This window comes from Ornithorhynchus anatinus, chromosome 13 (genome assembly GCF_004115215.2).
Source record: "Ornithorhynchus anatinus isolate Pmale09 chromosome 13, mOrnAna1.pri.v4, whole genome shotgun sequence".
In the NCBI taxonomy this organism is placed as follows: Eukaryota; Metazoa; Chordata; class Mammalia; order Monotremata; family Ornithorhynchidae; genus Ornithorhynchus; species Ornithorhynchus anatinus.
Genome location: NC_041740.1, coordinates 11031584 through 11058707, shown reverse-complemented (window position 1 = coordinate 11058707; position 27124 = coordinate 11031584). Strand labels below are relative to the sequence as shown.

Genomic DNA, 27124 nt, shown 5'->3' with positions numbered 1-27124 from the left:
TCTTCTGTCAACGTTTGCTTTCATCTTATCTTGAATAGGCATGGCAAAAAGGATTTAATTGGTCAACTACTCTACATGCTACCATGACAGAATTTCTTAACAATCTATTCATCCCTAGAGTGTGCTATCATTTCAGCACTTTGCATAAAATGGGGAGAGGAGAGAGGAGAATTCAGAGGAAGAGGGGAGATAGGATAGGTTAAGGAAAGGGGTGGGGGGGGGGTGGGGAGGGAGGGCTGGGGGGGGGTCAGATGCTCTTCTGATAAAATCTCATCTCTGTAGACCTAGGATTAATTCCTTTAATGTACATTTTAGAGGTGGAATGCGCATCTCCACAACTCTGAGTGGTCTATGAAATTTCTCCTTACATCAAGAAATCTAGTCATCCCAATTTCCTTTGATCTTGATCAAAAAGGATTTGTTTTCCTTGACTTTGTTCAAAGCCTTTCTTTTTCCCCTATGCAAATTACCCAGGTTTCTTGCCTTTATCTGTCTAATTGCCTCTCAAAGAGAGGTGAGTAGCTGCAACTTGCTTTTGCTCCCAGAAAGGTTGCACATTCACCATGTTCTTTCAACCGAGCTGTTTATTTCTTGGGCGGTGGGGTGGGGGTGGGGATCTCAGTTTCTCCATTTAAAGATCTGGTAAGTGGTCTGAGGAACCATAAAATGGACCCAAACTTTTAGTTTATGCAATTCTACGAGTCTGCCCTTATGGAGTTTCTTAGCAGTAAATGGGCTAAAGGAAATAGTGACCTGGAACCGCGTGCTTCCGTAGACAAGAAGCAGTAGCACTGAAATTTACTGAGTTCCCGTTGAGTGCAGGCGGGATCGGCAGAGTTACTGGAAAGCAATGTGATTCCTCAAGCAAATAAATGAAAGGCTACAAAAGAAAGGGACAATTTTGATTGAGAACTGTTCCCTTCTTGTTTTAGAGATGAAAACCATGGAATCAAGCTTAATCAGATGCGGTGACTAAAGGTTCAGAATTCTAGCTGTTAAATCACTCAACGGAAAGACTATTTTAAATGAGAACTCATATTCTCCTAGAGCAAAAATGACAACACTGTCACCACTTTGAAGCTCTAGGAAAATGCTAGTTTAGATTTTCCCCTTCTAATATTTTTTTGTCATAAATGACATTAAAATACTGACTCTAGGAATGCCACTGGTCCCCAGTTAAATTGGTCATTACCCCTCATGTCCACCCCAGAGAAGGGGTTTAGGATTGGAGCTAATGTATATTCTTCAAGTGAGGCTCATAAATCCTCCATCTGAAGAAAATATCATATGAGGCAATCGAGACTCCTCCCAGCAAACTGCATCAACTTAACTCTACCCATTCAGTGTCTCTTAATGAAGCAATCAGACCTTTAGCTGTGTCGGTAATCTGATATCTAGCTACATAGAATTGCCCGATCCAGTGTGTCCATGTATACACATGCATAGGTGCCTATTTCTCTCTCACGCACGAACACATGTAAATAGGAAGCAAAATAACGGTATTACAAGAGATAGCAGAAAGATAAAATAGATCCCGGGTGAGCATTAACTCTGGGGGTCCACAGCGATCGATAAATCAATCACATTTATTGAGTGCTTACTGGATTCAGAGCACTGTACTAAATGCTGGGGAGAGTACAACATTCATTCATTCAATCGTATCTGAGCACTTACTGTGCGCAGAGCACTGTCCTAAGCGCTTGGAAAGTACAACTGAGCAACAAGGAGAGACAATCCCTGCCCACGGTGGGTTGACGATACAAGAGTCGGTGGACACGTTCCCTGCCCACTGTGAGATTACTGCAAAGCCATAATCCTGACAGCTTGGCTCACCATTCCTGAAGTGTCTACTGCTAAATAAGGATATGGCTGGGAATAAGGATATTGTACTAACAAGCAATAAAAACAATGATGGCTTAGTTGCAAGTGTGTGGGGTTTTTAATAATGATAGATACGGACATTTCTGTGATATGAATGGCCTATCCCTACCTCCAAAAACTCCCTCAAGAGAACAAATCCCCTACATTGTAAGAGCCTTAACAGAAGAAATCGTATCCACCAATTATATGGCATTCTTCTCAGTGCATATTGCAGTGGCCTGCACAAGTAGACGTCCAATAAATATCACTGATGGCCTGATTCCCAACATAGATCTGTCATGTTGACTCCAGACGAATGCATTCTTATGAAAAATATTCATCTAAAGGTTGATATTGGTAAATATCTTATAAGGTAAATTATCATTTTAGTCACCAAATTCCCCCTCATTAACATTTTACTATTAGACAAAAGACCCCATTAATCATGTGTTTGGGTGCCCCCTGCACAATACGAGATGATTTGGGAATTTTTTTTTCACTGTCCATAAAGCCCAGTGATTTTCTGTATTTCTGTTCATGAATGATCAGCCTTTGCCTAACTTCACCTCTTTTCTAGTCCAGAAGTCTTAAGAAATGATTAAGGAGCTCTACTCTGGCCAACGCTGATAAGGACATGATAAATGACTGGGACCGTTTCAATAACCTGCCATAACCTAGTCTATAAGTAAGGAATTCTGAATGAAGTCCTTTTGTAATATCACAAAACATTCACAAGCAATAATGTGGGGAAAAAGCCTACTCTCTTTGTTAGAGCAAAGACTAGTGGAGGAGAATTTGTACTTTTAGGTAGACATTGAAACATCCTTTACCTCAGAATATTTTGTGAGAGTACAGGAAGGTGATTGTACCCGAAGTAAAGATTTATATGACACAACTACACCTTAGTCGGTTACACCGAAGTAATTTCAGAGCGACGGATTCATTACAAGAGAAGCAGCGTGGCTTAGTGGAAAGAGCACGGACTTGGGATTCAGAGGGCGTGGGTTCTAATCCCGGCTCTGCCACTCATCTGCTGTGTGACCTGGGGCAAGCTACTTAACTTCTCTGTGCCTCAGTTACCTCATTTGGAAAATGGGGATGAAGACTGTGAGCCCCACGTGGGACAACCTGATTACCCTGTATCTACCCCAGGGCTTAGAACAGTGCTCTGGGCACATAGTAAACACTTAACAAATACCATAATAAGAGCACGGTGCGTGAAAATTCACCCAAGTAGTGCCTTTTTGTTGCATTTAAATAAACATTATGAGCCTGATCTTTGACTTTTCCTTTTTCCTCAGCTATGGACTGATGCTCTGAAGAAGTCTTTTGGCTAAGTCAACTTGAGAAGTTTTCCCTTCCCGCAAACCTACTAGAACTCAGTGGATCTGAATGAAGCAGGGACACACAGCTGGTGCTGGGGCAGTGGAGACGGCTACCTCGAGTTCCAACTCAACCAGTTCACACATCATCTAAAATTTCGAGACGGCTATCTCTAAGACTCCAAAATGCTGGTGGCTCTCCTCTGGAGACACAGAAACAAAAAAGTCTCAGAAACGTTTTTGACTATTGGCCCTTAATGAGCTCTTCCCTTCCTGCTTTTCTACCCTGTTCTCCCACTACACCCCCAGCTCAAACTCTTGGTTCTCCTCAAATGTAGCAGCTACTCACTATCCCTCCATCTCATTTCTCCTTCTTACTCAAAGCCCACCTTCCGGTCCCACTATCTGGAACCCTCTCCCTCTACTTGTTTCAACAAACCACAGCTCTCCCCGTTTTCAAAGCCCTTCTGAAATCACATTTCTTCCAGGATGATTTCCCTAAGAACTGTCTAATCTCCCCAGTTTATATCCACTCTTCAGCATTTCTGGGCCTCCTAAGCCCCTAATTACTCACCTTCTCAGAGCACTTACGAACATATCTTATATATTCTATCACTTCCTCCAATCTGTAATTTATTCTACTGTCTAAGCGGTTATATTATGGTAGACTCTCCATTTCTTGAGGGGAGAGAGAGAGAGAGAGATTTTTTGGGGCTGATGTAAGCACTGAATCCAATAATCAAGAGTTTTTGCTTGATGCGGGGGGAAAAAAGGTAACCACTGGGGGAGGGTTGGGAGGAGGGGAGAGATTTAATAATAATAATAATAATGATGGTATTTGTTAAGCGCTTACTATGTGCAAAGTACTGTCCTTAGCACTGGGAGCATGACCAGATGATGAAGAAAAGGATGATGGCAGGATATTCATTCAATAGTATTTATTGAGCGCTTACTATGTGCAGAGCACTGTACTAAGCACTTGGAATGTACAATTCGGCAACAGGTAGAGACAATCCCTGCCCATTGACGAGCTTAAACAACTGCTACATGATGACCTGAAAATCGCTGCCCACAGACACAGAGGCAGAACCCTTTAAATAACAGTATTAATTATGGTATTTGTTAAGCGCTCACTGTGTGCTAGAAACTGTACCAAGGGCTGCGGTGGATACAAGCAAATTAGGTTGGACACAGTCCCTGTCCCATGCGGGGCTCACGGTCCCAATCCCCATTTTACAGATGAGGCAACTGAGGCACAGAGAAGTCAAGTGACTTGGCCAAGGTCGCACAACAGACAAGTAGCAGAGCTGGGATTAGAACCCATGACCTACTGACTCCCAGGCCAGTGTTCTACCCACTACACCATACTCCTTCCCCAGTGACGCTTAATGACAAACAGTGAGTCATAGCAGATGCCTTAAAAGAGGCTACTGAGGAAGGTGAACGGAGAGTTTGCGAACTCTGAATCAGTGAAAATCAGTGAAAGCTGCTGCTTTCATTAACACAGCAGCATTGCAGAGGATCGTTTTGACAGCCACCAGATATGGAATGGTCACTGATAGACCTTTCGACTTATCCACTTGCTAGCATACGATCTCCCCCATCAGTTGTATCATCTTCAAATACAAGAGACAGCTTTAAGACTATTGGTAAAGGCAAATCAATTAAAACCTTGAAAGCCCTTCGAAAGAACCAAATAATGGAATTACTCATGCTTTTGAGAAGGTTATGAAGGAATTGCAGCTGCAGCTGGCTTATTTCCATTTGATAGGTATAAAATGCCTTCAGCGGGCCAGGTACTCTGCGGAAGAGAGTTGGAAGTAATCCTGCTCCAGTGCTCACATAATTATCTGAAAATTCAAGCCCGACGCTGAGTCCTTAATTCCAGGGGAAAAGACCCAGTGGAGAGTGGAAATAAATCTTTACCTTGATGACATATTGGCTGGCTGGAATGGTTAAAATGCCATCATTGGCATCATCATTTTGTTTTCATTAAATATTGATCGAGCAATGCTTTGATTTTTATCCGTCAGATTTCTCCTAGCGGTAGCACACTAATTTATTGAACGGCAAAATGCTCCCAAAGAGGTCCCAAACTCGAACGTATAGATTATATGTGAAAATACAACTGCACTAAAATGTCCCATATCACCCTGTAGAGACAGGGAATTCCCAATGTGCTAATCAGCACTAGGTACGGTTAGCCCTCTCCTAAAATCTCATACTGTGTGCTCATATGCTTCACGGGTTTTTTTTTTTTTAAATCGTCACAAAGAGGATGGCATGCATTACGGAACATTCAACAAAACTCGTTTTCTTTTCTTCTTCCAACCTTAAAATGGCTATCTTTCTTAAAGAGGAGGACCTTTTGGTAAGAAAAAAAGCAGAAGAAAAATTGTGTGCGTGAAATGGCATCACTTTAGCTGAAACTACGAATTAACTATAAATAGATCTTAATTGTAGCCATAGAGTAACCGCACCATAATTGTCGAAACTGTAGTCGCGCACAGCGTCGGTGTTATGCAAGGCGACCGCAGCATCGACGTCATGGTAATTCCATCAGTCCTATAAGCTGGCGAAGAAACAAAACAGGGAAACAAAAACAACGAAAAACACATCCAGTGATTCACTAGATTAAGGCCAAATAACTAAGAAAAAGGAAAAAAAAAATTAACGTGCACTATCTTTTCATCGGGCGACGGGAGGAACAGAACAAAGGGGAAGATGAAACATGTACTGGCAGAACAGCCATTCAGAACTCATAAGAAAACTAGGCAAATGAAGCGTCAGTAAGGGATCTGGGGAGAATCGTTTCCTTGGGAGACCAGGAAATGGCGGCTGGCAGTCCAAGTCAGAGGGTGCTATGGACAGAGGCTGATTTTCCGGCGCAGCAGACCTGTCGCAGAGGAAAAGAAAAACCCAAGAGAGATGAGAAGTAGTTCACCGAAAGAGATTGGGCCACTCCTGAAAGGGCAGCAAAATGTGAACACCATGTATTGATGGAGACAGTGATTTAAAGGGGAAGTAGGGATGACACGCCAACCTACGTTTCCTCTATTTACTTTCCACTTCCTACTTTGTCGCACTTTTTCATTTGATGCTTCCAGGACCTTCTTCTGATGCAGGTGTTTATCACTATTTTCAAGGTGAAGCCGGATCAGTACCTATCTGGATCGTGCACTCCTAATCCTATCAGATATGGAGTGAGAAGGGGGCGTGGAACTGATTCATCTGGAACTAGTGATAAATAGAGGTTTGAGAATCACCCAAACAGCAGGTTTTAATGGATCACGTGTAGCAGGAAACAAAACCATCGACTTCTGTTTCTGCTCTGGCTGTGTTTTCGTACTGACTCGAGATCTCTGTTGGCCAAAACACAGCTGGTCATGTGAGGGGAGGGTAAGCGGGGGAGGTGATGGGGAGGGGAGGGCAGAAAGATACGGATGGGTGGAGTCCAGTGTGTTTAATTAGGACTTGTAGTTTCAAGCCAGACGGCCTGTGGCTCGTATCCAGGCAGAACTTTCCGTCAGCGTAAAGACACTACCCGAAAGTGAGGAGATTTCATGAAAAAGGTATGAATTCTAGGAAAATACTCCTGGGCTTCGATTAGAAATGAAAATTATTTCAATCCCTCCTTTCTAGTGCCAACTAGAAGAGCAGAGCAAGGTTATTTCAGAGAGAGCTTCAAGGCCACTTGGCAGAGTTACAGGAGGACAGTAAGAACTTAATAAATACTATTACTTAATAATAATGAAAATAATGGTGGTATTTGTCAAGTGCTTAGTATGTGCCAGGCGCTGTACTAAACGCTGGGGTAGATACAAGATGATCAGGGTGGACACAAACCAGTCCCACATAGGGCTCCCAGTCTCAAGCCCCATTTTACAGATGAGGAAACTCACATAAACCCCTTTTACTTAAAAGGGCCGGGACAGCCCACATGATTAACTTTACACTAAGCACCGTTAACGGTGCAGGCGCCTTTCAAGTTTAGTTATAGTCCTTGCCGTGGATTAAATTCATAAATCAACGACTCAATCACCGATAACATTTACTGAGTTCTGACTGTGTGCAGAACACTCTACTAGGGACCCGGGAGGAATCAATTAAGGAAGGAGATGATGCCTGGCCACAGGGATCTTGCAATCTAATTACAGATTTTCATCTAGTACCTGGTAATTCATGATGTTGGTTGATGAAGAGGTGCTATACCACTGAATCGCACATTTTGTAGGTCTCTCTTTTTGGCTTGTATAGGAATGGGCTCGTTCCTGAGTTGTTGTCATTATTATTTATGCTCTTAGTTAAAATGTGCAGGACGCGGTACTTTTTACTAGGAAAAAGGTAATAATATTAATAATGATATTTAAACTCTTACTACATGCTGGGGTGGATGCAAGAAAAATCGGTTTGGACACAGTCCCCGTCTCAGATGGAGCTCACGGTCTCAATCCCCATTTTACAGATGAGGTGACTGAGGCCCAGAGAAGGGAGGTGATTTTCCAAGGTCACACAGCAGACAAGTGGTGGAGCCTGGATCAGAACCCATGACCCTCTGACTCCCAAACCTATACTCCCTCCACTAGGCCTTGCTGCTTCCAGGTACAAGGATAATCCCCTGGACACGATTCACGGGCAACGGGGGAGCCCAGTTTGAAAGGGAGATGGAGGGCAGACACACAGGGAAATAAACAATGGGGCAAATTCAGGAAGAACAGCAGTCCAAGAATAATAACAATGAGAGGAGCAGGGAGGGATTAGTGCTCCGATTCCTCTCCATTCTAGGCAAAACCATCCTAAAACCAAGCTGTCCCAAGGTTCCCAACATCCGAGGAACTGGAATGACATGTTTCCACCCACCCCGATCAGAGGGCAGGTCTTTTCCCGAGCGATAGGGGGTGGGGAGATGAAGGAGAAGCTGCCCTGATTCCTCATTCTGCCTCTTCCGGAACCCCCGGCACCTCGACACAACTTCCGCTGAGACTAATTTAGTATCAGAAGAGGAAGTCGCATCAGTGTTTTCAGGCTACGGGCAGCACCGAGGATACTGCATCAGCCGTGCCCCAAATCAGGCTTCAGTAACTTTTTTCGTCTGATTCCTCCACTCGCAAACCCCATTACTCGCTCCAAAATAAAAAAGAAACTTTAAAAAAAAAAATGTGGACTACAATTCTCATGACCTGGAGAAGGGGAAGGGAACAAAAAACATCTTTCCTCTGCTTCTATCAATTCCAGCCACACCAGGCAGAGAGGATTGGTCAGGAGCGAGAGCACAGGCCAATGAAACAGTTCTAGTAATTTCCTTAAAGACGACTGTGGAAGGACAAGAGCCAGTTCGCAATTCTGCTTCGGATTTTAACATCTTGATTTGCAGCTGAATGGAGTTTCTACTGGGAACAACGCTTCTCCTCGATACTGTTTTCTTCCTCTGAAATCTGACTCTCTCGCCAAACAACGATCCCAAGAAATTCAGAGACCATTAAGACATACAATGTTTAACCATGAAGTTTTGCAATGACTCGATACCGTAATTACTGTGCAGCTGCACTAAACATGACTGACCATGTCTGTGCGTATCGGTTATGGGTCACCGACAGAATACAGTAATTAGAAACACGTATTCCCTTGGTGCAAAGGGTCACAGGCAAGCTATTGAGGGCTATTTATATAGCTTTAGGAATTCTCAGCTCTCAGCATTAGCAAGGTTGATGCGAATGGTAGTTGGAAAAAAACGCCTGCATCGGAACAAAAGTACACGCTGTACTCTTTAGCAGTTCTGCACGTTCTCCGAAAAAAAAAAAAAAAAGGAAGACAAAAATCCCTCGTAGTATTGGAAAAATCTCACATACATAAGGCTTTCATTATAAAAAAAAAAAACAAAAAACCTCCAGCCTGTAGTTAATACTTCAAAGCTATACTCTTCGTTCTCCCATACCCCAAATCTGAGAGTGGAAAATACACAAAAACATTCATCGGAGGAGAGTTCACACGTTGTAGACTGGGAACAGAACTCTCCAAAGACTGTTAGAGAACAGGATTTTCCCCTTTTCATAAAGATTCCATAGCTTTTGTGCAGAAAGAAAAAAGTGGACCTTGAAATATAGCAATAATCCTCTTCTGGGCCCTGGGCCAATGTTAACTTGCATTTTTTGTTTAAATCATTCTCCTCCCTTGACCCAGAGAGCACATTTATTTGAAGGGAATAATGTCAAATTTCCAACCATCCCAAATGTTACCTGCCTGCAAATTCCTCCTGGTGGCGGGGGGAGGGGGGAGTCTCTTCAGATTCAGATTCTGAGTTTATTCATTAATCACTCCCTCATAGAAAAAGAATCATAGAAAAGTAAGCAATACAAAATCGGGGAAAAAAACAAGCAGCAGCAATCCACTTTAATGTACTGGTTTATCATTTTTATCTAACATTTATTAAACTGTCCCAGACACTGGGCAGAACATTTTTCTTGCCTCAGAGAATGAGGAAGAGAGAACCAGTGCTCAAAATATGATTTTATGTGTTTGACTTGGCACATTGCATCATTCAGGACCATTCCACTCCTTTCAGAACATAAAACAGCTTGTACTGAGAAGTTTAACCATTCCCATCACTCTTGAACAGTTATGGCATAGACCTGCTTGGAGACCGAGGCTTGAACTAGGTGACCTCACGGCGTCTTTTCCTTCTTTCTCGCCCGTGAGCCCATCAAATGAGGATAAATATTAGGGAACAAGGAAAGATTGCTGGACAGGAAATTGACGTGACCGGGTCAGCAGCACTGGGGAATCGAGCCATCAATTATATTTACTGAGCACTTACTATGCACAGAGTACTCTTTTAAGCGCTTGGGAGACTGAGTTGATAGACACGTCCCCTGCCCACAGTGAGCTTACAGTCTAGAGGGCAGAAAAAGGAAAGAAGACCCAGAGTGGGTAGGCTTTATCTTGGTGAAGGTTGTTGGTCTCACAGAGGAGAAGCACCGTGAGTCCCTCTGACAAGCAAGAGGCGTAGAACCAGTGACAGGAAGTGATAGACCTTGTTATTTGAGGTGGATTTGAGGTATGGAAGAGCATCGCTCAGCCTAAGGGTGTGCATAAACTCTACCTCTGTTGTAACCCTGATTCCCAAATCCTTGAGTTTTAGACTCCTTTATTCGCCCGGGAATGACAAAATTTGTCATACTCCATCCCCTGCAAATTCAACGGAAAATGTTTTCTACGTGCCCTTTAAAGTATCTGATAGTAGAAGCTAGTAACGTCATAAGACAGGTTGAGTAAGATGAAGGTTGGGAGCGTGCTTTCTCTCAAGGAGAAAGAAAGATGGTCTCGGTTAAAGGATTTTGATGGTTTATAATATAGGAGCACATAAATAGTTGGAAGGTCAAAATCAGGACTTCATATTGTGGATTTAAAAGTCCTGATTATTTGAGGATTCTAGGAATTTAGCAGATGTTTGGTTTTATTCTGGACTGTCCCTGGTCCAGTATGGTTATCGTACTCTTCAGAGCACTCGGGACAGTGCTCAGCACACGACACTCAATATAAACTATGATTGATTGGATACAGGACCCGGTTATCTCTATTTCCAGTATTCTAAGTACCTACCCTCTCTCCATCTTCAGGTTCATAACTGTAAGCTATCGATGTTCTTTGCCCAAGCTCATTTCTGTAAAACCATCACAGCCTATGGAGGTAGAGGCTTAGTTTCTACATAGAATGGTGTGGAAAGATCCCTGCGGATTCCTATTCAACAGTAGAAAGACATCATTATTATCCAAAACTTTACGATCAAACAGATTCAACAAAACAGGACCATATTGACGAGGTAAAAAAAAACTTGAAAGTTGAGAAAAGTCGGTAGCCTCTCTCCTCATCCCTACGTGATGTAATTATAGTGCTTTTTTTTCGTTTTTTTTAATGCGATTTGTTGAGCTCTGTACTATTAATATTTCAGGTTCTGTACTAAGTGCCAGGGTAGACACAAGCTAATCAGGTTGAACACATTCCATGCCCCACATGGGGATCTCGGTTTCAATCCACATTTTTCAGATGACGGAAATGAGGAGCAGAGAAGTCAAGTGACTTGCCTAAGGTCACACGGCAGACAAGTGGCGGAGCCGGTATTAGAACCCAGATCCTTCTGCCTCCCAGACCTGCGCTCTATTCACTAGGCCACGATGCTTCTTTATATAACATTTATTATTTTCGTCCGTCCTATTCCTCTGAACATTATGGCTTCTGTGAAGTTAGCCAGTCTTATTGACTGCACAATATTTTCCTTCCAAAAATATAAACAAAACAAAATTCAGATCCAAAGTGTGCTCCAGTACGACTGTCAAATATTGGAGGAAGAAAGACTGTTATTTTAGGCCGTGTAACCGACAAATGTTCATAAAGGAGATTGTAATTCACCCACTACCTGTCAATATCCCCACTGGCTCCCCAGGTAAGAAGATACAGGAATAACTTGCTTAAAAATACTATGCCAAACCACTAGAGTTAAACAGTTTGATCTTCCAGTTAGCGTGGAATTGTAATCCATTCAAATGGATTATCCGAGGAGGGCAAACATTTCCATCGAGAGCAAACAGGTCACATTGGCCTTTACGGGAAGGATGCTGGCTTGATTTTATTTGACGCACAGGTTTTGCCAATAAAAAGTTCAGCTTTCCATTCAGCCAAGTAAGGTTACGGGAGTGACAGATGCACTGCTTCTCTAGCAGAAGCAGCAGCAAATCTAACTCCTGTTGGCCCACTTTTCTGCACTCATCTATGCTGGGACTCCCCAAGGCTCTGCCCCAAGCTGGGGAGAAGGTGAGGTTCAGCCAGAGATCTGTATCGGCACACTGGCAACCATGGGGAGGGCCTTAGAGCTGTTTTGGGGAGAGCAGAACCATGTCATAAGAATCAATCAGTTCGATTTATTGAGAGCACTGTTCTAAGCACTTGGGAGAGTAAAACCCAAGAACGTCGGTGGACAGATACGCATGGAAGTGCTGAGGGGCGAGGGAGGGCTGAATAAAGGGTGCAAATCCAAATTGAAGGGCGACACCAAAGGAAGTTTGAGAAGAGAAAATGAGGGCTTAGTGAGAGAAGGCCTCTTGGAGGAGATGTGATTAATAATGTGCTTAATAAGGCTTTGAAGGTGGGGAGAGAGATCATCAGATATGCAGAGGGAGATCATAACAAGCCAGAGGAAGGACACAGGCAAGAGGCCGGTGGTGAAATGGACGAGATGAAGGTCCTGTAAAGGTTGGCATTTAGAGGATTGAAGTGTGCAGGCCGGGTTGGAGTAGGAAATCAGGAGCGTGAGGTCGGAGGAGGCAAGGTGATTGAGTGCTTTAAAGCCGAGGGTCAGGAATTTCTGTTCGATGCGGAGGTAGATGGGCAACCGCTGAAGGTTCTGGAGAAGAGGAGAAAGATGAACTAAACAGTTTTGTAGAAAAACGATCCAGGGACTGGAGTGAGGAGAGACGGGAGGCAGGGAGGTAAACAAGGAGGCTGACGCAGTAATAATAACAATGTTGGTATTTGTTAAGCACTTACTGTGTGCAGAGCACTGTTCTAAGCCCTGGGGTATACAGGATAATCAGATTGTCCCACGTGGGGCTCACAGTCTTAATCCCCATTTTCCAGATGAGGCAACTGAGGCACAGAGAAGTGAAGTGACTTGCCCACAGTCGCACAGCTGCCAGGTGGCAGAGCCGGGATCTGAGCCCATGACCCCTGACTCCCAAGCCCAGGCGGGCTAGGATAAATGCCGGGATTAACATGGAAGCAGTTTGGATGGAACTAAAAGGGAAGATTTTAGCGATGTTGTGAAGGTTGAACAGACGTGATTTGGTGACAGACTGAACGAGCCGGTTGGATGAGCGAGATGAATCTAGGATAACACCAAGGTTACGGGCTTGTAAGACAGAGTGGATGGTGGTGCTTTTAACAGTGACAGGGAAAGTCAATGAGAGGACAGGGTTTGGGTGGGAAGATAAGGAGTCCAAGTCGAGGTGTCCTGAAGGCAGGAGGAAACGATAGGCTGTAGAGAAGGAAAGAGGTCAGGGATGGACGTGAGGATTTGGGAATCATCCGCACAGAGACGGTATTCAAAGCCATGGGAGCCAATGAGTTCTCCAAGGGGGAGGGTGTAAATGGAGAACAGAACTGAACCTTGAGGGAATCCCACAGTTAGGGGGTGGGAGGCAGAAGAGGAGCCCTCAAAAGAGACGAAGAATGAGCAGCCGGGGAGATAGGAGGAGAACCAGAAGAAAATGGTTTCAGTGGAGACAAGGTTGGATAATGTTTCCAGGAGAAGAGGGTGGTCTACAGTGTCAAAGGCAGCTGAGGGGTCGAGCAGGATAGGATGGAGTAGATTTAGCAAGAAGGAGATCATTGGTGACCTATGAGAGGGCAGTTTCTATGGAGTGAAGGGGTTGGAAGCCCGATTGGAGGGAGTTAAGGAGAGAACTGGAGGATAGGAAGTGGAGACAGTGGGTGGAGAAAACTTGCTCAAGGAGTTTGGGGAGGCCTGGCAGGAGGCAGATGGGGCCATACCTAGAGGAATGGAGGCTCTTACGGTATGTCAGTCATTGTTCCAAGCAGGAAGGAAAACATCCAACTCGGAATAACCACGGGAGGATGGATTTGCCCAACTACCCCTCAATGCCACAGCTCCCGTGCTGAAGGCTAAAGAGAAGCAGCGAGGCCTAGTGGAAAGAGCAAGGGCCTGGGAGGCAGGGGACCTGGCTTCTAGTCCTGGCTCTGCTACCTGCCTGCTGTGTGACCTTGGGCAAGTCACTTAGCTTCTCCGTGCCTCAGTTACCTTATCTGTAAAATGGAGATTAAGACGGTGAGCCCCAGATGGGACAGGGACTGTGTCCAACCCGATCATCTTTTATCTAACCAAGATCTCAGCGCAATGCCAGGCACATAGTGATTGGTTAAATACCACAATTATTATTATTAATTGCTATTGATGGAGTAAGGTGTGATTTGTAGCAGGTTTTAGGCAACAGAGGGGAGGCGGAATGGACCAACTGAGCAAAGGCGAGAGGCAAGGCGGACATCCCTTGACAGAAAACACACTATCTGCAGGCTTGAAAGGTGCTGCGCTAATCACTGAAGAATATCTTTGCCCTAACATAGAATCGCAGCTGGTTAATTCAAGAGGAACTGCAGAAAGAGGAGTACGACTCAGAAATAGGTGACGAGCGACGATAACGACCAAAAACAACTCTCAAAACTCAAAGGTCCCTCCATATTCTGTACATGGTTTCACATTTGGATAATGAATACAGCTGCATCCAGGGGCTGTCTAATGCACTGTGGGGCTGAAGGCCAAAACATTTCAGAGAGGCTACATTTCCTGACTGTGAGAGGAGGGAGAGAGCAGAGCAAATAGGAAATAGAGTTTCCCTAAAGGTGACTTTTAGTTTTGTCAAAAAAATGGATCATCAGAATGCCAGTCTAAGCTTTCAGGCCTTTATTTCCCCTCTTAGCCGCCGTGTAAAGGGTGGGATTCAATTCCAACGGGAGAAAAGTACAGATTCAATGTCCTCCCTTTCTCCCGAGCATTCTCAAAGTACCAGAATGCTCCGAAACCTGAAACGAAACTCTATTATGGACGTTCTGCCTCATCCCCGGAAGCATCTTGGGACGGAGGTATGAGGAGCTGGAAGTGGCTGCTTAGTACAATGACCAGTTTAGTTGGGACTGTCCTAAACCTAAAAAGTTTCTAAATTTATCCAGGGGAGCCTATGAAAATCCTCTACTAGTGCTCAGCCTCGCTTTCTCAATCCAGCTTGATCCCTTGCCGGACCCTTGGCCCATATTTGAGATAGCAATCGTGTCTTCCTTTTCCTCAAGGTTTGATGCTGAATTCAGGAGTTAGGGGGCAAAAAGCGTAACACTTGAAGTACAGGCTTCTAAAGATGTTTATCATGACCCAAAGCTTTAAGGCCAGTTACTTTTAATGGCCCTACCCTAATGGCAGAGTGCTCTCACCTATAAAGCATAGGCTTGGTTGGATTTGAGTCCCATCTTCATTATTTCCATACCGAGCGACCATTTCCTTTTAAATGGTATTTGTTAAGCACTTCCTATGGGCCAGGCACTGTACTAAATGCTGAGATAGATACAAATTAATCAGGGCCGGGATTAGAACCGATGTCCTCCGACTCCCAGGCCCGTGCTCTTCCCGCTAGGCCGCGTAAAAAAAAAAGACAAAACACTTATCCTCTCTGTGCCTCTATTTCTTCAACTGTCAAATGGGCAAAATACCAACTGCCCTTCCTCGCATCAATGGAATGTTGGGAGGATAAATTGAAATCATTGATGCTTTGGAAAAATAAAAGCATAAAACAGATCCAGCTTCAAGTCAGTTATCTATTATTAATAATACTGATGAAAACCTGCCTTTCAGCTTAGGAGCAGCACTGCGGTTTTCTTCCAAGTGCAGCTTCCCATCTCCGATCGCTAAGCACCAATTCAGCCTGTCTGGCTGTCACCGTCATTTCCTAGCTAACGCCGATAATGTTCCTATCGCTGCAATATACTTAGAGGAAACTGCTTTTACAATGCATCAAATGCCTCAGCCCCTCATTAGTGTTTAGTGCAATAGCCATTTATTGTTATGCCTATTCCGATGTCATGAATATTACCCCTTAATGTTAGCAAAGTGTTTTATGCTCCTTAGAAAAATGACACTCTGTAGTGCAAATCCAAATTATTAGCGGTGATGGCAACGGCATTAGTATTTTTTACAGGGTTTGCAAAATTGTCTCATTACAAGGCAGTTTATTATAAGTTTACTCTCTTGGAAGGCTATTTCCCATTGTCTTGCAGTGTTTCTACATTCCCTTCTAAACCTCAGATTAGTTCCCCGAGAAGTGAAAAATGAGCCTCTTTAAAAGGCAATCTTGGAGAAACTGAAGATAAACATTTGTCTGCCAGGTTCCTTCTGGTGCTTGATAATACCTATTATTGTTAGTAGTAATAATAATAATAATGATGGTAATAATAATAGCGGTATGTGTTAAGGGCTTACTAGGTGCCAAGCGCTATACTAGGTAGGGGGGGGTTGACACAAGATAATCAGGTCCCACTTGGGGTTTACAGTCCAAGTAGGAGGGAGAACGGGTACCGAAACCTCATTTTGTGGTTGAGAGAACTGAGGCACAGAGAAGTTAAGGACCTGCCCAAGATGACCCAGCAGCTACGTGGCAGAACCAGAATTAGAACTCGGATCGTCTGACTCCCAGGCCTGTGCTCTTTCCGCTAGGCCACGATGCTTCCCTCATGCTGGTCTAGAAGCTTTTCTGAGGAAAGGCCCCCCCGACGAGTGGTGACTTCTTACCAGCACTCGATATTTATCCTGACTGGCTGCCGTGAGACTCCCGGAAATCCAGAGCTCTCCTCTCTGGGGTTGTGCAGGAGGGAGAACTGCTCTTCACCTCCTGTCCCAAGTCTGGGCAGGAAGCGGGGTTATGGAAGCTCTTTTCGGAGATTCACCGAGCTAACCGAGGGGAGCCCCACCCTCACCAGTTCACAGGATTGGCTTCAGACATTTAACGGCCCTGATGCGGGAAAAAATTGGCTTCCCCACTCTTCCCTTCCTGTGCGACACCATCACGCTGCACTGGGTGTGCTCACGTTGCTCAATAGGATATAACCTGGGTTCTAATCCTGGCTCCTCCTACCTGCCTCCCGAAAATGGGGATAAAATACATTTTCCACCCTCCCCGCCCCCTCCCAACCTAAGTCCCGCGTGGGACAGGGTCTACATCTAATCTAATTATCCTGTATTTCCTCCAGCCCTTAGTAACAGTGAATGATTAACAAATACCATATCGCTATTATCATGAGGCAGAGTTTTGTCACTATCTAAAAAAAAAAAAAAGATGTATCTGCCCCTGAAATACCATATCTAGTACTTTGAAAGACATAACTGTCCAGGAGAAGATATATACATAAAAGCAACTGAGATTATCAGGCAGATGGAGCAGCTTCCCTAAGAAAATAGACGGAAAATAGTTCGGAAGCTCTAAGGCTGAGAGGGGACATGACTGAAATTTACATAATCGTGAAGGGTGTGAATAGGGCGAACACACAATTTTATAGAAATATTTTCTGTCAATATTTGCCAAAAGCTTAAAACGTAGGTCCAAATAACCGTGTGAATAGTTTGCATTTGGTACAATATCCGGAAGACCCGTTAGCTTTCATTCGTTTTCAAATTTTTGAAATCGTGTTGATGTACAGTCACTTTGCACTTCTTTTCCAAGCTGGCCAGAACAGTATTAGTCCATCAAGAAGGCAGATTTAACTGGAAGCCTCAGAGCCTTAAACATAACACCACAGTTGTTACATAATTATCCCCGAAATACTGGGTTGACGGATGTATTAGTGCAGATTGTCGGCACATGAGACGTGGTGAAAGGGGTTTGAAGGACATATACAAATTCTATCGGTTCAGGAAAACGGGAATTAAGAATGTGCCCGGAGAATATTCTCTGGAGGGAAATGTTGATATTTAACGGGGAAAATATTTATTATAATGAGATCGTTCTCTCAGGGTCCACGTGGATCTCCTGGAAGCTTAACACCATTAGAAATGGCATCAATTCTTACAGGCCCGTAGGACTGCTATCGAGACCTAAGGCGGTTTCGAGAAACACCTAACTTCAGGACATCGCCAAGGGCTTGGAAAATCTGGCTCCATCAATCACTAGGATGAAGCGCAAAACTTTTTTCTATCATTATTATTATTATTATTTCATGAGGCTTTGCTTTAATTTTACGCCTAAGTTTGCCTCCAATTTCCCTCCTCCCTCACTGTGATTTTATGTCCTACATCACTGTATTCAAATAGGATCCTATTATCATTTAGGAACCTTAAAATTCGGAATTCTGTTCTCAAGGCCTTCTCTGCTGCTTGAGTGGTGCTGCCTATACCCCATCCTTTTGATGTTGAAATTATACGAGTGGGTGGAAAGGATTTATCTGGGCAGGCAGGCAAGATGACTGGGATTTTCAGAACACTATTCTGTCCGTTCCATTTTAGCTCACTGCACTAGATCAATCCTACCATTCCAACTTCATTTATCAGAACACAGGAGACCAGTGAAAGCAAATTAGGGAAGAGAGGTAATTCACACTGCTTTCTGAAACCTTTCGGGGATCTTATTCTACCAGCTTTATCATTATATAAAAACAAAAATTACATGTCACCTGATGAAGGTTACTGCCCAGCTTCCTTCAAAAGTACAAAATTGAAGACTCTCCAGCTCTACACTATCATAATCCCAACCCTGCCACACACTTCCTTTCCCACAGTTTACATTTACAGGCACTGCATGGAAAAGAGGGAAATTCTGGAGTCAACTGTGTATATCAGGTTGGTTTCATCAATTAAAACTTTTTAAAAATTTGAGCTGGGGTGAACAAAGTTACACGTCACAGTCTCGTCACTTCTAGGTAGGAAAGCGTAGGGATTGTAATATAGTATACAGTATAATACTACCTTTGTAATCCGAGAAGACTTTCGAGGTGAATTGTTACTTCAGGGCATCCTTACCAACATGACCTGGTTGAGAGGAGTGAACGTAATTAATCTAGGTGGCGATAAACATTTTAAATATCAATCTCGCCTTTAAAAATGGGATTTTCGATGAGGTACACGGGTATGGGATAGGATTTTATGATGTGGTTTGGGGGAGTTCAAATTGTCAAAGTGACTCAGGGAGACAGAGCGATGATAAATATGTTCAGGATTCGATGTAACCGTGGAGGAGACTGTAGACTAAAGAGATAGGTTTTTAAATAACTCAAATTCTTTCATTTTAGTGTGCCAGGAGAAGTTTAACATCATGCTCCATTTAAAAATAAGGTTCTGAATTAAAATGAATTAATTTTCTTTCTGAAAGGTCTACTCTATCTTTGACATAACTGCCTCCTTTGAAAGCATAACGACTCTCCTACCTCACCATCGGAAAATTTCTCAAGATATGCTTCAAATTTTCTAGGGCCAAATGCTACTAGCACTGCTGAATTGAAATAAGTGAGGTGTAGCACTGTGCTTTCCATTCATATTATCCAATAAGTAGATATACCCAGCGCATAAATAAGTTCAGAACAAGGTCTTCGGTTTGAATCGGAGCCAGAGATACAATTCCGAGGGATTTTCAAATGGCGAATTTTACACATAAAAACACGGGAAAATGTTTTAACCTAAATCCTGCTCCCATTAAAAGGGCCTCCCCAATAATATATATATATAAAAAACCCCAGTCAAATAAGAAGGATTTCTGTTCGGAAACACTTTAACCAGAAAAAGTGTGTTTTTTTTTCTTTTTTTCCCCAAGAGCCAACCACAGTTCCACAAGCAATGCTGCACAGAAAACACATCGGTTCCGGGACTTTGTCTATGCCTGGGTGGGATGATGTAGAGAGGGATCAGGACTCGCTCTCGAAGGGCCACAGAGGCCAGCGTTCACGTCACACGATCTACATTCACGGTCGGACTAGGAGGGATTAATACAAAAAAAATTGCGCACTACGTTAAGTGCTTACTGTGTGGCAAGCACAGTACTAAAAGCTGAGGTACTTAACACGACAATCAGATCAGACCCAGTCCCTGTGCTACGTTAAGCTCCCGGTCAAGTGGGTGGGAGAAGGGGTATTGAATCCCCATTTACAGATGAGGCAACTGAGGCACCGAAAAGTTGACTCACTCAAGGTCACACAGCGGACAAGTGGATTAGATCCCAGGTCCCGACTCGAGGTCTGTGCTCTTTCCGCTAAACTCCTCCATGCCCGCCCTCCCTCCCCTTCCGCTTCCTCATGTTGTCAACTGCTGGTAGAGTCCTGCTGCCGGTTCCTTGTTTTTTTCACGCCCCGGTGAAATCCTTCAAGTCTAGCGTACCCAGTTGAATGATGCTTGTGTATTGCACCAATTTCTCTCTCCACAAGCCTTCCAAGTGTTCATTTCAAATTAAATATTGGTTTCTCTTTAGTCGAGAGATAGCCTATTTTTAGCGTTTTGGGATCGGTCCTTGCAATTTGGCCTCTGGAGCCTATGGAATGTGTGCCGCCAGAAATAGCCCCTTTCTCAGAAAACGAAGCTTGAACGGGAGGATTTTTGCCATATCGAATGTTACCTCAAGCTCTCCGCTCGAGCTGGATTCCCTCTGCTTTGGACAGGGGCTCGTCAAGTCTACTTGGGGGAGATTAAGGTTTTCCTTTGAGATACACCACCCTCAGGAGGAAAGTCCTTGTCATGGAATCTGCCGACCCGAACAGACATTTTTTTGTTTTGTTCTTTTTTTAAGGAGAGGTGACCGTTTCCTTAGGAAAAGTTCAGCCACTGAAAACATGAAGTAAACCTGGAGAACAATCCACGCATGGATGAAGGTGAAATACAAGTTGCTTACAGTGGATTTTTGCTTGCTTTTTTTTTTTTTTTTGAAGGTTCATAATGCAAGATTTAATAAGAAAGATTCAAATTGGAGGATCTCTGCCAAGCCTCTGAACTTTAAACACTCTGGAGAACTCTGAGAAGGAGTTTCGGGAAGCATCTGTGTAACGTGCGTGTAGAGCTGGGAAACATATCCAGACCACCTGCACGTTGTACAGTAACTTGAAGACTTCACTGGAGTTTTCTGCCTATTTGCCATATTGGAAGGGAACATCAAGAGGTGCAACAGATGTGCTGGTCCTTTTAGAGTTAAGGAATGAATCCCCCCGGAGGAGGCCCCGGCTTCCCGGGAAAAGGAATTAGATCGGCTTGTTCCAACGCAGAGTTCCTTGTAAAATAGATTTTTCATCTGGGATCAGGATTTCCAAAAGAGCTAAGCCGCCAAGTGGGGGCAATTCTCCGAGAGGCAATTCCAGAAGTCAATCAGCTTTCTCCACGCCGCTCACACAGAATCATCGTCATCATCATCATAATCAGAATTAACTAATAGTAGGCACCCGTCTGTGTGTGGCAGTGTGCCAGAAACCGAACCAAAAAAAACCCAAATTACCCTCACTGGTGGCAGTTATTCATATGTCATTCATATGAAAGGACATATGGACCCAGAAAACAAACTGCAAAAGCCCAGAGATGCAAAACTACAAGCAGAACCTGAACTAATTAACATTTACTTTAGTAAATAAGGTTTAGAGTGCTTAGTATTTTGACGGTTACAGACGTAGGAAAGAATTCCTCACATTCAAATTAAATTTCGTTTGGGTTATGCCAATTTTCTTACCCACCGACCACAGGCAGTCACACAGACAGTCCTAATGAATGTGAGGGTGGTTCCATAGTCCTATTAAAAATCATAATTCCATAGGCTTGGTGGGATGGAAGGAATCAAAGCTACCTGAACATTCCTGATAATCAAGACAATTTGAGAAGCAGCGTGGCCTAGTGGTGATAGAGCATGGACCTGGGAGTCAGAGGATCGAAGTTCCATTAATGTCTGTTCATATTAATGTCTATTTCCCCCCTTGACTGTAAGCGCGTTATGGGCAGGAAACACGTCTGCTGATTTTGTTGTATTGCACTCTCCCAAGCGCTTAGTATAGTGTTCTGCACCTAGTAAGGGCTTAATAAAGAATTGATTGCTTAATCTTGGCTCCTCCACTTGTCTGCCGTGTGTGGCCTTGGGCAAGTCGCTTTACTTCTCTGTGCCTCAGTTATCTCATCTGTAAAATGGGGATTAAGACTGTGAGCCCCATGCGGGACATGGACTATGTCCAACCTGATTAGCATGTATCCACCCCAGTTCTCAGTATAGTGTCTGGTACGCAATAAGCACTTAATAAGCATCGTAAAAAAACAGATGACCTGACCAGATGTCCGACTGGAAGCCTCCATCCTGAGGCGCCCTTGGAATCATTCCCGGCCTGCATTTCCATATAGATGTCAACTCGGGAAATAACCAGGGCGAGGTGAACCAGCTGAAGACCTCCAAATGCTCATTTCTCCTCGCCAGATTCCTGTCAGGGCTAGGTGGACCACCCCAGCAAGCCGAGAACTAATCCATGTTACAAGGTGGCATTACACGACCTCTCATGACATCAACGGAGTCGCCCCTCCGGCTTCACCGATCGGTAGCGAGGACGGTCCCCCGTCCCCTCACTGTCTCCCCGATACCACTCTCCCACACCAACAGGTTTTGATCCCAAAAGCAATCATTTATTGTTTTTGGTCATTGCTAGGGGGACTCAGACCGTTCGGTCCCAGGTCGGTGCTTTCTTGGGCTGCAGACGACGCCTCATCAGCCAGGTCCACTCCCTCACAGGCAAGGGCTATCGGGGCAAGGAAAGGGGAGGAGAGGGCAGGTGAGGGGTGACCCACTGCCCCCGCTTCCCTCCGCACAGGTCCGGGGGTTTCACTCCCCTTCCCGACTTACGGAAGCTGAGCCGCAGTCTTCTCGGCCCTGTTGGCCACGGCTGCGGTCTCCTGAATCTCCTGTAAAATATCCCAGGCAGCAGGCCGGAGTCGGGAAGGAGAGGGAATGGGAAGAAATCATATGCCACCTGCCTGCCGTGGAGGCCGCTTTTAGCAAGTGTGGAGGACGGACTGCATTACGGGTAATCGAGTGGCTCGCCCTTAGCCAGAGATCCCTGGGCTTCAGGGCGGCCTCGCGACTCGGCAAGGACGCTCCATTATTCCAAACATTTGAAGGACAGCCATTTTAAGATCCACCGATTGTAATGTTAGAAATGTTAGTAGAATACCTCCCTTGCTCGTTCTTACACGCTCATATCCTCGACGTAAGCTTAGGCCAACCACGGTAGAATTCCCCAAAATGCACTCTGATGTCATTACATCACGCTACACGGAGAGAAAAACGCGAGCGACATCAGTTGCGTTCAGGGAGGCCACCTCAGAGACGGGGTCACAAACGTTTGCCCGACTTAGGAGAGTCATTCGTCTGAAGCGGTCCCGCATGCAGAGCCTCCACCAGCTGGACTGGTCCTTAATCGCTTGGGGATGCTTCCCTCTGTGTTCCTGAGGAGACTTGGCCTTCTTGTGAGGCTTAAATAAATCACTTTGCCTCTCAATTCCCTTACTTCCTCACACACATGTCTTACAGATGACCGAAAGGGTGAAACACTGGTAAAGGGCTTTCACTTCCTCAGAAGAAAAAACATTCGAACCTTTAAAAATAGCCCTTTGCTGTTTTTGGCTCCTTTGTCCCGTTTCGGACTAGTGTCACTAGATGACCATTTGTGGACAGGAACGATAGTGTGCTTCAGTCCCTGCGGGACTATGGAGGATTAATTATTTCAGAAAATGAATGAAATGAAAATGTTAGAACTGCAAGTACGAGGGAGTTGGGTTAACAATGCTAGATTCCTAAGGGAGCTAGGGAAGGCAGGAGACGAAACTTCGACAGGATCCCGGGTGACTGTATTGTGGGCCAGATCTCTCAAATGAGCTGTTACTTAGCCTAGGACTCGGAGGAAGGATTAAAGAGGTAGTATGGAGTATAATGCTGCTGTTACTCCCCCGTGATCTGAAACCGTTACGCGCCCGTCTCGCGCTCAAGAAAAAGTCAACTCGTTCAGCCCGCAATCTCATACATTTTAACCCAATCTCTGACACAGCTAGATGGAACAGATTTCTCTTCTCAGTTACAGAGACTAAAGTGATTAATTTGAGGCAACTCCCAAATTAAAATGGCAACGGAAGGAGAAGAGTCAGGGCGCCATGATTAAAGTTACCTACTCTCTAATTCTGGCAAAGCCAAAAGTAGGATGAATTAGAATCTACTCAAATAATTTACCTTCATGAGACTCTAAAGGGAATTCGGGAAAGAGGAGCTTTGGATGAACATCAGAATCTCCAGATGGCTCCAAAGTCCACAGTCGGCAGAAAATGTGTCCCAGACTCTGAACGAATTGGCAACTATGTGCACCATTTTATCCTTGCCTCACTTTGGGGAAACTCACTCCATTAGGAGTTTTCCTTCCTAAATGCCCACTTCCAGTCACAAGACTTGTAGGAGCCCTGGGATGAATAACCTGGCAAACGCCTTTTGGGTCAGGGAGTGATGTGTATATATTTATGATTCTATTGATCTATTTTGATGCTATTGATGCCTATTTGTTTTGTTGCCTGTCTTCCCTCTTCTAGACTGCGGGCCCCTCATTTGGTAACAGAGAAAATCCCTACCCAATCGTACTTTCCAAGCACTCCGCACACAGTACGCGCTCAATGAATATGAATGATGGACTGACAATGCCTTTGAACAATGCAACTGTAGAGATGGATGCCTGAGACCACGCTCTAAGGCTTGCAAGCCTAAAGCGATGGGGCTTTTTTGTGTGTTTTTGTATTTGGTAAGCCCTTACGATATACCAGCAGTTTCTTAAGAGCTGGAGTGGTTACAAGCGCATCGGGTTAGACTCGGTCCCTATTCCACTTGGGACTCTCACTCCTAATCCCCATTTTACAGATGAGGTAACCAAGGCCCAGAGAAGGGAAGCGACTTGCCCGGTGTCCCCCAGCAGACAAGTGGTGGGGTTGGAATTAGAACCCAGGCCCTTCTGACTCCCTACCTATCTAGGCCACGCTGCTTCTAAAAGTTCACTAAAGGTTTTTGGCCGTCACGGGAGGCAGCGTGGCTCAGTGGAAAGAGCCTGGGCTTCGGAGTAAGAGGTCATGCGTTCGACTCCCGGCTCTGCTACTTGTTAGCTGTGTGACCTTGGGCAAGTCACTTCACTTCTCTGTGCCTCAGTTACCTCATCTGTAAAATGGGGATTAACTGTGAGCCTCACGTGGGACAACCTGATTACCCGGTATCACCCCCAGCGCTTAGAACAGTGCTCTGCACGTAGTAAGCGCTTAGCAAATACCAACATTATTATTAACATTATTAACTGTGATGTTCAGAACGCCAGTGCTATATCTGTTTAATAAAGTCAGCGTGGCTCAGAGGAAAGAGCCCGGGCTTGGGAGTCAGAGGTCATGGGTTCTAATGCCAGCTCCGCCGCTTGTCAGCTGGGTGACTGTGGGCAAGTCACTTCACTTCTCTGTGCCTCAGTTCCCTCATCTGTAAAATGGGGATTAAGACCGGGAGCCCCACGTGGGACAACCTGATCACCTTGCATCCTCCCCAGCGCTTAGAACAGTGCTTCGCACATAGGAAGAGCTTAACAGATGCCACCATTATTAAGTCAATTAAATTGTATTATGCAAGACAAAGGAAGCAACCGTCCGTTGCCTCCGTCTTCTGTAAATATATATGTTTTGTCTTCAGAAAGAATGCTATCTATCTGGGTTAACCGATACGGCATTTTTGGTCGGGCATAAACCAGATAAATGATATGAAGCCTCTCTCTTTCTGTAGATCTTCCACTACCTATTATCAAAAAGGGTCAGAGGGCGTTTCCATGACAATTAGTATACAGTGGTCATCTGCGACAGCCGGCAGTTTACTATTACCCTGTGACATCTTTCCATCAGAGAGTTAACGTCATTTGGAGATGTCCTCGGTTAAGGGACATTTAATTGCTTAAATCCCAACAAAATGTGAACCACCCATCTCTGCAAGCTGTATCCTGCTTTCCCAACATCACAGTCCTTTTACTCTGGATTGTGTTCCTCCCTTTTACTAGTGCCCATTAAGAGCTCAAAGTCCACACCAAAGAGAGCCAAAGAAAAATATGCAAAAGAGGAGATAAACATCCAGTCTTGATAAAATTCAGGGCCATGGGAATGGGCTTTTTTCTTAAAGAGGCAGCTTGGAGGTTTTTGTGTTTTTTTTTTTTTGGAAAGACTTTATTCCAAGACTCAAGAGGAGCTCATTTTCCCCACCAGAATTTGATTAGTGCTAGAAGACCTATCTAGACAAAGACAAGTCATTAAGCATTTTTATGTCTGAAAATGCAACTAAAATAAGAACTGTAGATGCCGAAGACTAAAAAATGGCGCTGATTGGCTGTATTTCCTGCTCTGTTAATGGGAATAGCCCTTGGCTCCTTCTCTTGCGGTAAATTAGGGCGTATTTCTTTCCTGCAGTTCTTGAACTGGACTTGAAGCAATCACTGGTGAGAGACAGCACGGAGAAACTAAACACTGAGACTACACAAATATGGCTCAAGACCCAGAATTTTTGACTCTGCTAGGCCACTCTTATGACATAGAGACTAAACTCGGAAACCCTGACTGGCATTAAGATGACATACAAATGGAAACCCAAGGAAACTGTAATTTCACGTCAATTATACAGATCACCCTTTGTGTCTTCTACACTCCTTTTTCTGCCGCTGAACTCCAGAAAGGTGTCTTAAAGAGACAGTAGATGTAAGACATATATTTCCACTTCCTGAATTACCTGTCTCATATATTAAATTTCATCATATTTTTTAAATTCTCCTACTTTCATCTAAAAATATTTTTCATCCCAACTTTCAGGAAACATTTTCGTTACTGAAAAATTAATCAGCAAAATCAGCGAGCTAAATTTAATGATGATTACTATTTTAATGGGTGAATATTTTTAGCTCTATCTGAAATGCAAAAAAGCCTCCTCGGCTTGTGTGACTTCGAATGAGCACAAAACTGTGTTAAGTTGTACCTAACAAGCGCAGATAGCACATTATCTTAATTCAAATTAGAAGGTATTTATAGGATAGACCAACACATTTCAGTACAGGTAATGCATACGACATGAGAGATGAGATTAATTCCTTAAAAGGAGACAGTGTCACCGGCAAGATCATAATCTTATTCACTTAACTGTCCTGCTGAGAAATACAACCGTTTTCATTATAATCCCCTTTACTTATTTTCCGTGAAGAAATAAAAAACCAACCCCAAAAAACTAAGTTACTGTCATTTTAAGTTAAGGTAGTTAACTACTAAATTATACCTGGTGGAGTCTGTTTATGAAGCCTGTTAATCAAAAAGTATGTGCTGTATGTCTAATGTTTAGTCAGAGGGGAGAATGGAATTT

The 27124-nt window shown here is 44.1% G+C and overlaps 1 long non-coding RNA gene across 2 annotated transcripts in view; it reads right to left on the bottom strand.

The window, feature by feature from the left end:
- LOC103170329 overlaps nt 1-27124 on the bottom strand; it is a 497551-nt gene that overhangs the window by 298414 nt on the left and 172013 nt on the right. The window lies entirely within an intron of this gene.